The sequence below is a fragment of the Helianthus annuus genome, chromosome 16 (assembly GCF_002127325.2).
Source record: "Helianthus annuus cultivar XRQ/B chromosome 16, HanXRQr2.0-SUNRISE, whole genome shotgun sequence".
Taxonomy (NCBI): Eukaryota; Viridiplantae; Streptophyta; class Magnoliopsida; order Asterales; family Asteraceae; genus Helianthus; species Helianthus annuus.
In genome coordinates, this window is record NC_035448.2 from 15,354,503 (window position 1) to 15,364,951 (window position 10,449).

Genomic DNA, 10,449 nt, shown 5'->3' on the forward strand with positions numbered 1-10,449 from the left:
GTTCTACGATTTGATTTCTTGATTTGCGGCAGTCCTTCGTTGTCCCTGTTTTTTCAAATTTTGATTTTTTTTAACTTGTTCTGAAGATTCCACGGTCCTTTGGGGATTATCCAAGTCAATCTTTTGATATATGTGAATCAGGATTTTAATCACTTCAAAGATCCATATGCGTGACAAAGACAGGGCAGTTATAGTTCGTCGGAGATAAAGAGGCGGTGGTTATGACTCACCGGAGACGTCGAAGTGGTGGTTACGACTCGCCAGAGGCGAAGAGACGCAGTACGAATCGCCAGAAGGAATTGCACAACGGTTTTTGCTTTTCCAAACGTAAATAAGATAAGGAAGGTTGCTAATTTATAGAATTGAAATAACTTTTGCATAAACCATTGCGACTTTTGTGAAACATAGTACCGCTTCCAAGTATTAGGGAAGGAAAATTTCACAGGTTTATGTTGGTTCGAATAATATGGTTCATGAACAGATGCGATGGTTTGATTGATAGTTAAAGGATCCAATGTTATATTACTTGAGCACCGTTTGGTTTATGACCTTATGATGGTTGGGTTGGTAATTTTCAAATGGTTGTGAGTAGTTACGTTGTCGATGTAAATGAAACGTTTGGTTGATTTTCTTGTAGCATATGTAGATAATATAAAAGAAGAAGTATGTGTGTTGAATGAAAAGGTATGTGTTGATTAAAAGGGTATGTGTGTCTATCAAAGGGGTGGGAGTTGCTTTTTGTATAAGAGATATAATATATATTTATAAACCGTATTAATATTTAATTTTTTTTATTTATAAAATATGTTCCAGATCCACGTCAGCATGCCACATTGGATAAATTGGCCACGTCAGCAAAAACACTAACTGAGTTAGTGCTTAGTTAACGACGGGGTGACATAGCATCCCAAGTGGCGAGTAGAGGGTGGTGGGAGCCAACTTGAAAGTTGGGCGTGATATTGGCAATTTTGCATAGTTTAGGGTGATACAGTCCATTTCCCCTTTTTCCGTTTTGCGTTTGTTAACCTTTTCTTTTCACAATTGTGTTAAAAAAAATTTACTCGACATTCCGTTATAAATTTGCTGAAAAATGAAAACAGAGTTGTACAAAGTAATTTTTTGGAATCGTAAGTTACAGTTCGGACGAAGTCACCGAACCCTTTATGACCAAACAACATCAACACTGGTGTTCGTTTTTATGATCAATGTATTTTTTGGGCACATACCGCCACAATACGCATGAGAATTCTGCCAGTTGCAAGTAAATTTTATTTGTTTTTTGTAAGATCTTGGGGTTGTAACGCAACTTACTCCCTGTTTACCAGTCATTTGACTGTAAATTTCGGATGTTATTTAATGGATTTCCGGTTAATTTAGGTTAAAAAAAGTTTTCAAACACAATTTATTCTTGGGTATTATAGCTTGCTTAAACTTTTTTTTTTCTTTTAAAACTAGGAACAAGAGCAAGTGATACATTGTAAGAATTCATAGAATGTGGACATCATATAAACAAGCCCAATATATGGTTCTAAAATAACTTGGCCCAATATCAAAACATTCCCCTAATTAAAAACTGGCCCAGTAGCATCAATCAATCAAACCTACCGGAGTCTCTATATAAATGCCTTACCCATAAACCCTAATAATGCGTGTCTGTGTCTCTACGATTTGTCTGCACAATCGCCAAAAGAATCACTAGTAGTTATCTATCATCTTTTACATATATGTTACACTTATTTAGTTTATTTGATTAGTTATTGAGTTTCTCTCAAAATGTTGCTAATTAATAGCTTTGTTTTTCATCGTATTTTGTTCTTTTTAATGTTAAGTTTTAAGGGCAAATGATGAGATACCAGACAGGGACATCTGCATTCCAATATTGGAGTATGATGATTTGTCTGTGGGAATCTCTCTGATGCTTGTACGACATCGTTTTCAATACTTGTTTTTTAGTTTGAAACTGCCAGTGATGCATATACTTCCTGATGATATTTTGAAAGATGATTATATATCAAGAAAAATTGAATCATCGCAGCTGAGGCTATAATTAAATTCTTTCTTTTGTTTATGATGTTTTTTTAATTAGTTTTGTGGTTTGTTTTGTAACAGCTTGATGTTGCAGATTTGCAGTTACCTGAGTTTCTGGTGTTTATGTTTCTGTAATTATTAATTAGAGTTAATTGCCAAAATCACCCCTGAGGTTTGGGCACATTTGCCATTTTCGTCCAAAATGACACTTTTGTATCATTTTGCCCCCTACGTTTGTAACTTTTTGCCATTTTCATCCAAATCACTAACTTAGTTTATTTTTTCTGTTAAGTTAAAGGATATTTGGATGAAAATGGCAAATATAAACCACAGGGACGAAAATGGCAAATATGCTCAAACTCTTTTTAATTTCTTTTATTTAGTTAATTTTGTCACATATATAATAAAAAATAATATACATGCAATTTTTATACGAAAAAAATAATAGTTTTGTCACATATTTTTTTATAAATTTTCATCAATCCACTAAGTTAATTTTTTTCTATTAAGGTGAAAGATGTTTTAAATTTTATAAATTAATTTTTTGTATCAAGGTTATTATATGTTGTCTTTTGTTCAATAGAACTTTGTTTTCTTTCTCTAAGTAACATGAATATTTCGATTCTGTTTTTGAGAGTTTAACAAGAAAATAGCTCGTCGTGAAAAGTGTTTATCACAAAATATTAGATAGCATTATACTTGCTATTTGGTGGGTAATTTTAAGGTTTGGTAACAGTACGTTGTTTGATGGGGGCACTGGCTTTTGTTTTTCGTTAGGAGCGAATTTAAAAGAGTTGAAGATGAATTACAAACTTTGTACATATGATAATATTTGTTTATTTGACATTTTTCTATAAGGTCATAAGCATTTTAGTTTTATAAAAATTAGAGGTTTAAGTAAATTTATTTTTATAAAATTGATCTATATAAACAATTGAAATTTAATTTCTGTCTTAATTTATAAAATTTAAAACATCCTTCGCCTTAATAGAAAAAAAATTAACTTAGTTAGTGGTTGGATGAAAATTTATAAAAAATATGTGAGAAAACTATTATTTTTTTTTCATATAAAAAGTGCATGTATATTCTTTTTTATTATATATGTGACAAAATTAACTAAATAAAATAAATTAAAAAGAGTTTGAGCACATTTGCCATTTTCGTCCCTGTGGTTTATAGTTGCCATTTTCATCCAAATATCATTCAACTTAACAGAAAAAATAAACTAAGTTAGTTGTTTGGATGAAAATGGCAAAAAGTTACAAACGTGGGGGGCAAAATGGTACAAAAGTGTCATTTTGGACGAAAATGGCAAATGTGCTCAAATCTCAGGGGCGATTTTGGCAATTAATTGTATTAATTATTTACTTTTCATCCATATCTAACAATCCTATCATTCAACTTAACTTTTTTAGGGTGAGAGGGGCACTCCCCTCTTAGGGGAGTCCCCTCTCTTATGCACACCAAATCCGTTTATGCCACGTCAACTCCCCTCTTAAACTCCCCTTGCACCCCAATTTGATGGCGGCATGTCACACCCCGACCACGTAGAACATACAAAACGTGGCGGAAACGTCGGGGAGTGTTGTAACAGAATCAGTTGTTTCAAATCCATGGCAATTGAAGTTTCGTTTTATTAATCACACATGAATGTTTACATTGTTTAAACAAGAATCAAAGTGTACATAACATAAATTAACTAGTTCTTGTCTCGTTTTAAGTTACTAAGGCACAGGTCCGCCTAAGTATGTCTTGATAAGTCCTATGCATCATCTCCTGAAAACACATGTGAAAATAGGTACGTCAGCATAAAAATGCCTGTGAGATACATTGGTTTTGTGAAAACGGAATTCATGACTTATGTTTGAGAAAATGTTTAGTCATGAACCTTGTAATTTGCTTTGTCTTGTAACTTATTTGAAAAACGATAAGATCAGATGATATGTATAAATAAGAGAACACTGTATGGTTAAACGGATAACCATGTAAAATGAGTTTGTAAAACAATGTCTCATGAAAAGTGTGTTATTTGTATAAAATGTCATATGTCTCAAATTGAAATGATTCAAATAACGCTACGATATGTAATACCATACAAACACTTATATATAGGAAGTACCAGCGGCGTATCCACCATGCTTGTATCATATTACACATGCCTCGTTACTTAAATCACTTACTCAAACCAAACCATCAAGATGAAATGTTTAACAACGGTAGAAATGTTCATGTATAGTCAAATGTAATCCATGTCAACGGATACAACTGGTTTACACGGTTCAATGGTTACAGACGGTTCATGAAATCAAAGGGGTAAGACGGTTCACATAGTCAAATGGTTACAACGGTTCAAAATGTAGTATACTGTGTTCATATGCTGGATGAGCATATGCTACAGATATGCAATGTGAAACAATGTACTACGTATGCACACAATGGGCGTACGTAGCATGAAATGTATTGTAGAGTACAACGGTTCAAAATGTAGAATAATGTGTTCATATGCTGGATGAGCATATGCAACAGATATGCAATGTGAAACAATGTACTACGTATGCACACAATGGGCGTACGTAGCATGAAATGTGATGTAAAGCAATGTACTAAGTACGCACACAATGGGCATACATAGCATAAACACAATGAAATCATGTACTATATATGTACTATCGAACATAGCAGTATATGATGTGAAAACCGGAAAGCATGAAAGTAGCAAGTAGGCACATGTGTTTCACCCCAAAACAGTTTGGAAAACAGTAAAAGAGGGGTTCAATGTACTCACCTGAGATTGTTTTGTAGTTCTTGTATAATGACCAAATAATGCTAGAGATCACGGAATATCAAACGGCACCTAATAGGTAGCTATATTAATATACCGGACCAAAATCGGAAGGATCGGATAGTATGCGGGTTCGCGAACCAAACGAGTATGGAGACTCGTGTAATATGGTTTAACAAAGCCTACATACTAAAATGAAACCTAACCTATGCGCTTGCGACCCATTACTGTAGGTCCCTTTTCGCGGAGGATTACGAACCTAAACCTTGTTATACAAACCTACTAGCGAGTGCGGAATCCAAGCTAGCAAGCAAACCGAGTTAGTAGCAAGTAGAGAAACAAACACACAAGTTCACCGATTAACACAACTTGTATTAATGCAATGAGGGTTCGGTTACAAGCTCAATGTTTACAGAAGTGTTCTATAAACTCTCAAGTGTGTGTGTGAGTTTTTGGACAGAATGCTCTCAGCCCGTGTGGGTGTATTCTCTCTGTCTTGTGTCTGTCTACTGAAACTCAACACATGCATGGGTATTTATACCCAGCCCAAGATGCTATGTCCGAAGGATTCGACAGATGGTCCGAAGGATCATCTGTCGAAGATTAAGTGTTCGAAGGATAAGCATGTACCTCGAAGGATCACCTTTCGAGGTCAAGCCATTCGAAGCATATCTTTCGATGAGATCGAAGGATCCACATCATCCTTCGATCTCTTATCCTTCGGGACAGTGCATCTTTCAACATCTCTTTCAACTGTTGACTGAGTCAAACCAGGAGGACGGTTGACTTGGTCAACTTACAGGACTGACAAGGACATCGTTTACATACAGACCGAATACAGACAAAGTACAGACACAAGTGCACCAACAAACTCCCCCTTTGCTGTAGCTTTGTCTTTGATCTCTAAGCTTTGTCTTGTTCTTCTAAAGGTGTAGACTCGTCTTGAACTTCGACGGTCTTTGGTCTTCAGGTCTTCAAGACTCTGATGTCCTATCATGTCTTCAATGTCGGAGGATCTTCAAAGTCTTCACGTCTTGAAAGTAGAAGGTGTATCAACAAACTACCCGTATCATGTAGGAAGTGTGTTGACAAACTCCCCCTTAACATAAGCTTCCCCTTGAGTTATGCTCGTGAAAAGACTTTATCTTTATGGAGTGAGATCCTTGTGGTGTTGATGATGGCCAGCGGCAACTCGATCATCTTCATCAGTTGAGCGCCTTCTCGTCGTGTCTTCATTCCAAGGCTTGTCATCGACCATGTTCTCCTAGCCTTTAGAATCTGCACATGCAAGAAATCTAAACGCGTAATGAGAACAATTGCTTGGAATATAGTATAAACAAATGACACACGAATGACCATGTTATAATCAAACACCGTCCGACAGTTTGAAAGTTTAATAAAATTTGTCAATTTTAGTCTTTAACTTTCAAAACATGCAAATTTCGACCGTTTATGAAGATTTAGTCAGTTCGGTTTTCAGTCAGGTTTCAGGTAACGAAGACTTGAGCTCCAACATCGTACGATCGAAAATAAAGCAGAAATAAAATCTTTTTGGCTTTTATAAAGTTTATATTAAAACACACCTAAAATCTTTTTGGTATTTTTGAAAGTAAAAGACAACAATTTAAAATCCTTTGAGTGTTATCAAACGACATCACCGCTAATGTCGTGCTGATATGCACCAAACGACGAAACTGTTTAAAAGAAAACAATAAAAGTTAAGCAGTAAATAAATATATACAGACATTCTTTTTGCGAGTTTCGAGGGTAAGAGAATCATATCAGTGTACGGTCATGCCACAACGCTCTTGTTGTTCAATTAGTTAACATTAAGATAAGCATCCTATAACAATTATCGGTATTGTTGTCCACTTAAGCTCAACTTATCAGATGTAATCATGGCGAGGGGATACGTTAAGGTATGATTTATACTTACCGACCGGTGTTCATCCACATCACGACACATTCCCGTATCAAGGTATGCACGAGGGTTCATCTTACCAGTGAGTATACCGATTATCATCTGTTTGACCGTATATGATGTGAGATTCTCACTTATTTTGATTTGAAAACAAGCCCTTTGTGATATAATCACTTATTGATGAGGAACTTGACTTTCATATGCATGAGGGCACAGGTGCAAGTCCGTGAACAGGTCAGTACTTTCGTACAGCAGAGAGACGAACTTGACACCCGGAAAAATGTGATATTTTATCACTTATTTGATTTGGACATGTGATTGTTTATCACTTATTGAGGTCGAATGCAGTATGCAATATGTACACGTATGTATAGTATCATGGAAGATCTAGACTTGCGTCCCCGTTATTTTTCGGTAAAAGATACAACCATGATACCCAGATGATAAGCAGCATAAAGACCGAATATCTCAGAACCTCGGCAATCTATCAAACGAAATTTCGGTACTAAGACCATATGCCAATGAATGGTTCCCACCTGGTCTTCAGTCGATTAAGATTTATATCGCCCTGCACACTTTAAAATGATTGTGAGCCTACCGATACATCTTATATAGAGCTGCTTATCGTTTTTCATTTAAGATTTAAAGAGGTTTGGATAGACCACTGATGTACTATCATTTTCTCTTTTTCTCGCCAGGAAACTCATTTTTGTTTTTCTATTGTTTTTGTGTTTTTGAAATTTTTCGATGTTTTTGTATTTTCCGATTTTTGGATTTACTCCCCCTAAAATCAACAAACTAAGATAAATTTAAAAAACACAAAGGTATTTACAAAAATGATTTTCCGATGTTGGTTTTACTCTTGCTTGACCTTAATGCCGTTTACCAATAATAAAAAGTCAAATCTTGATTTGTCAAATGCTTTGGTAAATAAGTCGGCACGTTGGTCATCGGTGTGGACCTTAACAACATCGATTAGCCTTTTCTCAAAGCAATCACGTATGAAGTGATATTTGATTTCGATGTGTTTGGTCTTTGAATGCTGCACAGGATTTCTAGTGATATCTAAAGCAGCAGAATTATCAACGTAAATAGGAGTAGTTAGGAATTCAAAACCGTAGTCCCGCATCTGTTGTTGGATCCAAAGAACTTGGGAGCAACAACTTGAGGCAGCAATGTATTCAGCTTCGCATGTTGATGTAGCTACACACGTCTGCTTCTTGCACTGCCATGTGACTAGGCGATTTCCTAAAAACTGACATCCAGCCGTTGTGGACTTGCCGTCGATTTTACATCCGCCAAAATCAGAATCACTGAAGGCTACCAATTCAAAGTTATTATCCCTAGGGTACCACAGACCGGTGTCAGGGTACGCCTTCAAATAACGAAAAATCCTTTTAACAGCAGCAAGATGTGAGGCCTTCGGGTTAACTTGATATCTAGCAAGCAGGCACGTTGGGTACATTATGTCTGGCCTTGATGCTGTGAGGTACATGAGAGATCCGATCATGGCGCGATAGATAGAAGGGCTAACAGCTTCTCCCTTCAAGTCTGGAGTAATTCCGTGATTAGTTGGCAATGGGGTACCAATGGGCGTTGCATCAGACATCTGGAACCGGCTCAAGATGTCACCAACATATTTAGTCTGATGGATGAATATCCCAGACTCCGTTTGTTGTACTTGTAGGCCCAAGAAGAAGGTCATTTCCCCCATAGCACTCATCTCGAATTTATCCTGCATAATGCGCTCGAATTCCCTACACAAGACATCATTAGTAGAACCAAAAATAATGTCATCAACGTATACCTGTACCAGAAGAAGATCTCCATCTTGTTCTTTGATGAAGAGAGTACAGTCGATAAGACCTCTACGAAAACCGTTCTCCAGCAGATAGTGAGATAAGGTTGCATACCAAGCTCGTGGTGCTTGATGAAGACCATAAAGAGCTTTGTTGAGCAACCAAACCCGATCGGGATGGATAGGATCTTCAAAACCTGGAGGCTGTTCGACGTACACCTCTTCTTCAACCACACCATGTAAAAATGCACTTTTCACGTCCATCTGATAAACCTTGAATCCTTTGAAGGACGCATAGGCTAGAAAGATTCGAATTGCTTCGAGACGTGCCACTGGTGCATAGACTTCGTTGTAGTCGATCCCTTCAATCTGACGAAAACCCTGAACGACTAAACGAGCTTTGTTTCGGATAACAACTCCGCGGTCATCCTTTTTGCATTTGAAAACCCAACGGGTACCAATCTTCTTGTATCCAGCAGGTTTCTCTACTAATTTCCAGACACCCAGCTTCTGGAATTGTTGCAGTTCTTCCTGCATTGCTTCAACCCAAGCATTATCTTTCAAGGCTTCTTTCCACGTTCTTGGTTCTTCTTGTGAGACATAACACGCGAAGGACCAATCGTTTTGTTGCCCGGATTCTCGAATAGCCGCATACAAGCCTGCATTGTTGTTGTTTCGCAACATGTTTCTTGTTTGTACGCCACTTTGCACATTTCCAATGATGTTTTGTTGAGGATGGGTATTATGAATCCTTGTTTCTGGATTATCTGGAACTGGAACATTTATACCCAGGTTGTTAAGATTAAGATCAACAACCAATTCAAGACCCGGAATTGACGAAGAGGATGATGCAGTAGCCTCAGCTGCTCTATGTGTATCCACTGGAGGAGTACCCTCTGAAGTACCATGAACTGCTGTTGTAGGAGCTTCTTGATCTGCATCTAGAAATTCATCATCCTCTGAAGATTCGTTCAATTCGTTTGCATCATGAAAATCCTCATTGTTGAGAGTATTGTTGTTCACCGAAGAAGATGGTTCTTGATTCACAAGAATTGGACGAACCACCGGTGAAACTGTTGCATTGTCACTCTCGAAAAACATCCTAGCCGCAGCATTTTCTTCAACGGCTTCAACATTGATCGAATTGAAGAAGTCATCATACTCAAACATCCAAGGTTGACCCGGATTTTTGACTGGCAAGGTGTGCCTTTGTACTCTGACCTCAGACCATTCCTCGACCCTTTTAGTCTCTAGATTCCAGACTCGTAAGTTAGGGGTGGCATACCCAAGAAAGTATCCATCAATTGCTCTTGCCCCAAACTTTCCATTTGGATCGATGATTGTGCAAGGAGCCCCAAACGGTTCGAGATAAGACAAATCTGGTTTCCGTTTTTGAAGAAGCTCAAAGCAGGTCTTGTTGTGCCTTTTGACTGTAAGGACTCTGTTCAATGTGTAACATGCAGAGGCCACAGCTTCAGTCCAGAATGGAATGGGCAACTGTGACTCTACCAACATTGTCCTAGCAGTCTCGATCAATGTGCGGTTCTTACGTTCAGCGACACCATTCTGTTGAGGAGTATAAGCTGCACTAAACTCATGAAGAATACCTTTTGAAGTGCAGAACTCCATCATGGAATGATTTTTAAATTCAGTACCATTGTCGCTACGTATCCGCCTAACCTTCAACTTATACAAATTCTCAATCTGAATGATTAAGTTTTTGATAATACCAAAGGTTTCACTCTTGTGTGCCATGAACGCAACCCAAGAAAATCTTGAATAATCATCAGTAACCACGAGGCAGTATTGATCACCCCGAATACTCTTGTGCTTGACAGGACCGAACAAATCCATGTGTAAACGTTCAAGAGGAACTGCCACTGTGTTGATCTTCTTTGTAGGGTGCTTCTTCTTTGTTTG

The 10,449-nt window shown here is 37.4% G+C and overlaps 1 non-coding gene across 1 annotated transcript; it reads left to right on the top strand.

Annotated features, from left to right (window-relative positions):
• Positions 1-1,834: 1,834 nt before the first annotated feature.
• Positions 1,835-1,922, top strand: LOC118488746. Its single transcript, XR_004885281.1, has one exon. It is a non-coding gene; the product is annotated as a small nucleolar RNA R44/J54/Z268 family (small nucleolar RNA).
• The last annotated feature ends 8,527 nt before the right edge of the window (positions 1,923-10,449 follow it).